Source organism: Monodon monoceros, unplaced genomic scaffold (assembly GCF_005190385.1).
Source record: "Monodon monoceros isolate NGI ecotype Baffin Bay Population unplaced genomic scaffold, NGI_Narwhal_1 Super_Scaffold_21, whole genome shotgun sequence".
Taxonomy (NCBI): domain Eukaryota; kingdom Metazoa; phylum Chordata; class Mammalia; order Artiodactyla; family Monodontidae; genus Monodon; species Monodon monoceros.
Window position 1 is genome coordinate 48,003,706 of NW_021703778.1, and position 6,358 is coordinate 48,010,063.

Here is a 6,358-nt window from a genome sequence, read left to right on the forward strand (position 1 = left end):
TATTTTCTAATACTCAGGGTGTAATTTTGTTTTCATTTGAATTTTTTCTTCATTCTTTGTAACTTCAAAGACTTTGTTTTTCTTTTTTTAAAGCAATATCAATGAATAGTAAATCCAGTTTCTGAGAACTCAGCTGAGTTAATTGAGTGCTAACTAAACAAGAACTAGGCAAATTGGTCAAAGCTCAAAATGATTTGTTGCTTCTTATAAAATAATCTTTTAAACAAATAATCCCAGCTATCAAGAAATTCTTTTCTATTTGTTTTTATTATTTTTCCCTTTCTGGTGTTATATTCAAAGTTTGTCAAGGTTTCACTCTACACTCTCCCCTTTCTCCTATATTTTTCCCTCCATGACTTCCTCTAGGAAGAGTTTTCTGGACTGACATCCACTAGTGGAATAATTCCCAACTCTGCAGTTTGACCCAAGGACTTCAAGGTGCTTCTTAGGTAAGGTAAGGTGAGATCCAAGGTTTCTTTATGAAACCTTGAATTTTCCTACACTTTTAAAGTCTTCCTATAGTCTTAAAGTCTGAATCAATTGCAAGGAACTATAAGCAGAGTAAACTTTACTAGAACTCATAAATAGATAGTATAAGGTTTAGTATGTAAATCCCTTTACTAACTATCCTATTTAATTCTATGTTCAGCATCAAAAGACAGAAGATAAATGCTTCATTTGTTTAATTGAAGTGTGTGTCAAAGTAAAATTTCTAAATTTTTGATTCATTATCTCAATGGGCAATATTAATAGTAAAACAATTTTTTCAGTGCTTTCATTTAGAAATCTGTGTCTGTCTGTCTGTGTCCACATCTGTGTTTAACTTATAAAGCTAATGGAAAAGACACTACATTAAATTTAGAAAATAGAGAAAAGATAAAGAATAAATTTTTCTTCTCTCATCAACCAGAGGTAACTGCTGTTAATAGGTTAACATGCCTCCATCTAACGTTTCAAAGCGTATATAAATAAAACAGTATCATGATCTCAATTTTGCATTATATACATATGAAAAATCAAGATCATGATGGCTCTTTATTTAAAACTATATTAGGATAATATTTTGTATCAGAAAAATATTCCTTAAAAAGATCTTTCTTTGTTACATGAAACTAATCATACTTTTCTACATGTAAATCGCTAACAATATTTTGCTCTTATAAGATTGACACCATAATAAACATTCTATGTACAAAGTTTGTAAACATACTGCTTATCTCTAGAAGGTAGATTTATACAAATGAAATTAATAAATGAAAATGCATATATATTCTTGACTCTTGACAATAGTTTGACAAACTGCTTTCAAGAAATTTCTGATATTTACACTTTCACCTATAGAGAATGACACAATTCATCAGAACCAAATCTGGCCAGATTTAATTGAATAATTTTATTAATTGTTAGGCCAAAAAACAAACCCCAATATTGCACTATTCTTTTTTGTTTTAAAGATTTTATTTATTATTTATTTATTTATTTTATTTGTTTTTGGTTGCTTTGGGTCTTAGTTGAAGCATACGGGATCTTTGTTGAGGTGTATGCTATCTTTCATTGCAGCGCCCAGGCTTCGCTCTAGTTGTGGCATGCAGGTTTTCTCTTCTCTAGTTGTGGCACGCAGGCTCCATGGCATGTGAGCCCTGTATCTGTGGCACTCAGGCTCTCTAGTTAAGGTGCGCAAGCTCAGTAGTTGTGGTGCGTGGGCTTAGTTGCCCCGTGGCATGTGGGATCTTAGTTCCCTGACCGGGAGTCCAACCCACATCCGTCCACTGCATTGTAAGGCAGATTCTTTAGCCCTGGACCATCAGGGAAGTCCCCTTAAATTTTCTCTTTATTGTTAGGGTGAAAGTATCTTCATTCAATGTTTGCGTATTGAAGAGTTATGGTCTTGCCTATATAAATTTTTGTTAAAATTTTTTGTATATTTAAATGGAATGGTGAATGTCTTACTTATTGGTTTTTAAGTCTTTAAGCATAAATGGTAATAATTCTTTGTCTTTTTTTTTTCAATACAAGAAAACTTAAATTTGTTTGCTTTAATTTCTTAAAACTACTAAGACAAAGCACTAGGTTGTATTTTTATTTACAGCATACTCCATACTGCTAGGTAATCTATCCCAAATCCAAAAAATGAAGCTGTCCAAAACCAGAGGTTCTGCAAAATCATGATTTAACAGTGTGCTCAGCTTGTTTTCAAGCTAAAATGAAGCCTGAAAGGATAAAAGCATTGTAACTCCCAGAATAAGGGAACTCTGCAAGCCCAATAATATCCAAAAGCATTTATGAAAAGAGGAAAAAATAAAAAGACTTGCATACATACACAATAGTGATTTCTTCAGCCGAATACAAATGGCAGCAAATTGCTACTTAAAGATGAAACAGATAAGCCAATTTTTTTTTGAAGGATGTAGATCTAGAGTCAATCATATCTTGCCAGTATCATTTTCAAGCCCTCACTTGTCTATTTCCACTGTTGCCTATAAGTATCCTGATAAAATTCCTGGTTGTCATTATTGTAACCATAGTTACCAGAATAGTCACCACTTTGCTGAAGCGGCTGTTGAGCGATGGGCTGGGAACCCCAGTTCTGTTGGTTGTTGGTCTGATGGCACTTGGAATCAGGTTGGTTGTACCCATCTGCCTTTCTCTTGCCCCCACGGTTGCCCCGAGATCCACAGGAAACACAGCATCTCTGCTATTGTGCAGGACCCCCTCTGCCACCCCTAGAGCCTCTTGGTGGTCCCAAAGGTGGTCCCCTTTGTGAATAGCCAGCTCTACCTCTTGGAGGTGGTGCTCTCCGCCCCCTTGGTGGTGCTGGAGCACCTCGTCCTCCCCTTCCTCCTCCTCTTCCTCTTACTGCACAGCCATCATCGTAGCCGTCGTAGGGATCTTCATAGCCTCCACTATAGTCGTGATAATCATAACCATAGTAATCATCATAGTAATCTTCATAGTCATAGTAATCTGGAGGGTAGCCATATCCACCTGTCCCCCCACCATGACCCCGGCCTCTAATTGGAGGTGGCATACAAGGAGGAGGGTGATAGTAATAAGCTTCATAACGCAGTGCTTCTGGAGGCTTGTCTAGCAGCTTGGCGCTCTTTCCTTTTCTTGTCTGGTGGCTTGGCTAAGACTCAATTTCTTCCCCTTCTATTTCTTTGCTATTCATTTCATCCATGGCCTTAACAGCTGCTCCTCTGTCTTCGAAATGAACAAATGCATAATCTTTCAACTTCTTTACTCTTTCAAGTTTTCCGAATTCAGAAAACGACTTTTCCAATATTTCTTCTGTCACTGTAGTAGCCAAGTTTCTCACAAATAAAACTCTCACCTTAGCCATGACTTCTGGATCTGGTTCTTCCACAGGGTCAGCCCATTCAACTGTAACTACATTTCCCCATACTTTTACTTTTCCACTCATCAGCCGGCGTCTGGCTTGTGCTGCTGACTTGTGATCCTCATACTCAAGGAAGCAGAACCCCCGATTCTTTTTGTCATCGGGTTGATGATAGAGAATAACGTCCACCAAACCCTCTGTAACTTTACTGAATTCTTCCAGAATGTTTTCTTTAGTCTTATTCTTCGGAATTGATCCAACAAAATGCCTGTTGTTTGCCACAGAAATGCACGCTCCAAGGTGTTTACCAGGGCAAATTTCATAGCTGTCACACAGTTTAACAGGTTCCTGTGCAGCTTCCTTTCCACAGAAGGTGATAAATGCATACCATCTGTTCTGACCAGACAGTGGATCCATCATCGTAAGATGTAGATCCCAAATGGGACCAGCCTTTTCAAAAAGTGGCACCAACTCATCCTTATATAAATCTCTTGGTATTTTACCTACAAAGACTTCTGTTCCAATTCCAGGTTGCATGCCAGAGTACACACTGTCTGGTGGAGGACCACGGTACTTCCTCTGTCCTGTGGTTACATCCAGGGTATAACCAGTCCTCTCAAGCAAGGCCTTGATCTTTGCTTCATTGGGTCCCTTTGTAGACTCTTGCACCTTGCTCCCCTGTTTCTCCCTTTGCCTGTAGGTCTTCATAACTCCACATAAAAATGAACTTTTGTTCTGAACATGTGATAAGTCACTTTCCTTGAACTGCTGTAGTACAGACAGAGCTCCTTCTTCATTAAATTTCCTGAGAGCATCAATGGCTCTTTCATCAAGATCGACATAAGCTACCAATCCTGTCTGAAATATTTCATCAAGTCTTTCTGCCATCTTCTGTGGGAGTCCTGCATCTATCAGTGTCTTGTAGTGTTCTGTGTGAGTTACACTGGAAGTATCCATTGGTTCGTCCTTTTCTTTTAACTGTACCGCATTACCATTCACCTGATTAGCCATTTTATTATGCTGCAGGGCAGAGCTGGGGCCAGTGGCTGGGCCTGTGAGAATCAGCGCGAGGCGCTTTGAAAACGACGAGAAATGGCGCGCACGCCACCCCCTTCCCCCCTCATGGACAGAGACTCGATCCCCTCTTTGTCTTTTTAATTTGTTGTAAATATATTTCCAATTTTTTTTTTTCTTGCTGTACACGGGCCTCTCACTGCTGTGGCCTCTCCCACTGCGGAGCACAGGCTCCGGACGCGCAGGCTCAGCGGCCATGGCTCATGGGCCCAGCCACTCTGCGGCATGTGGGATCTTCCCGGATTGGGCACGAACCCGTGTCCCCTGCATCGGCAGGCGGACTCTCAGCCACTGCGCCACCAGGGAAGCCCTCCAATTTTTTTTTATTTTTAGCTTTTCCTTAGGGTTACATGAAGTATAAAAATCTTATATATTGATGTCTATCTGTACTTTTCCCATTACTTTTATACCTTAGCAATTCCTTCTCCATCCTGGGATTAAGTAACATAATTGCATAATTGTCCTGAGTTTAATGGAAAAATTATTTTATGCATGACTGTAATACAAATATTTAACTTACTTTTTAAAAAAGGTAGTTGATTTTCACATGATGATTTATTGAACCATTGATCACTTTCCATGTCTTTGAAATGCTTTCATTATCATATTGTTGGTTGAAACACAAACACACTGAAAAACATTTACTTTAGAATCATAAAGGTTTTTTCTTTAATAATTCCATAAGTATATCCCCAAGTAACTTCCTTTTTTAATTATTGTAGCTTTATGTTTTAATATAATTATAAAGTAAGTACGCCTCGACTAATGCATATTTTCAAGTATGTCTTACTATTCTCATCTATTTATTCTTCTAGATTAATCTTAGAAAAATTTTACAAGTTTTAGAGCATTTCATTGGAATTTGTACTAACCATTTAAACTAATTTGAAGGAATTGCTATCTCTTCCAGTTATTATACACCTTCCAGGAACAAAGGGACACAGGAATATTAATATATGCATATGTATTTATATATTTTATACAAAATTTATTGAGTGCTTCTTTTACCTTCCTCTGTAAGTTTCTGCGGTTTAATCATAAGTTTACATATATTTCTACTTATGCTGGTTCTAAGAATTTAATGTGTTTTGGACTGCTGTGGAATCATATTCTTTTCTTTATTAATAGGTTTAATAGGTTCTGGATTCTTATTGATAACTTATAGGAAAGCTATTGATTTTTCTGTACTTATCAGCTATTCTGTCATTTTGTAAAATGCCATTAGTTCTCAATATGTCAGTGATTTCCATGGAATTACTAGGTATATTATCACATTATTTTCAAATGACAGAGTTTTTTTTGTCTCATTCTACCTGATAAATATTATCTCCATTTAATGGATTAATACATTGACTAGAAGTTACAAAAATATTGAACAATTAACAAATGGTAGGTATTGTAGTCATGTTTCTGTCTCTAATAGGAATTGTTAAAAATTTTTCTCCATTTATTATTTAACTATAACTGGAATTTTTATCATTTTTTGTTAAGAGAGCAATATTTTTCTTAGTTTACTGGGTCCTGAATACTGATTTTGCTTGTTTGTATATTGATTTTTGTTTAATTACTCAGCCATAAAAAGAAACAAAATTGAATTATTTGTAGTGAGGTGGATGGACCTAGAATCTGTCACACAAAGTGAAGTAAGTCAGAAACAAACAAATACCATGTGCTAACATATATATATATATGGAATCTAAAAAAAAAAATGGTTCTGAAGAACCTAGGGGCAGGACAGGAATAAAGACACAGATGTAGAGAATGGATTTGAGGACACGGGGAGGGGGAAGGGTAAGCTGGGATGAAGTGAGAGAGTGACATGGACATATATACACTACCAAATGTAAAATCCATAGCTAGTGGGAAGCAGCCACATAGCACAGGGAGATCAGCTCAGTGCTTTGTGACCACCTAGAGGGGTGGGATAGGGAGGGTGGGAGGGAGATG

General features: G+C 37.2%; 1 pseudogene; it reads right to left on the bottom strand.

Annotated features, from left to right (window-relative positions):
- Positions 1-2,393: 2,393 nt before the first annotated feature.
- Positions 2,394-4,297, bottom strand: LOC114904644 (annotated as a pseudogene).
- Positions 4,298-6,358: the final 2,061 nt, after the last annotated feature.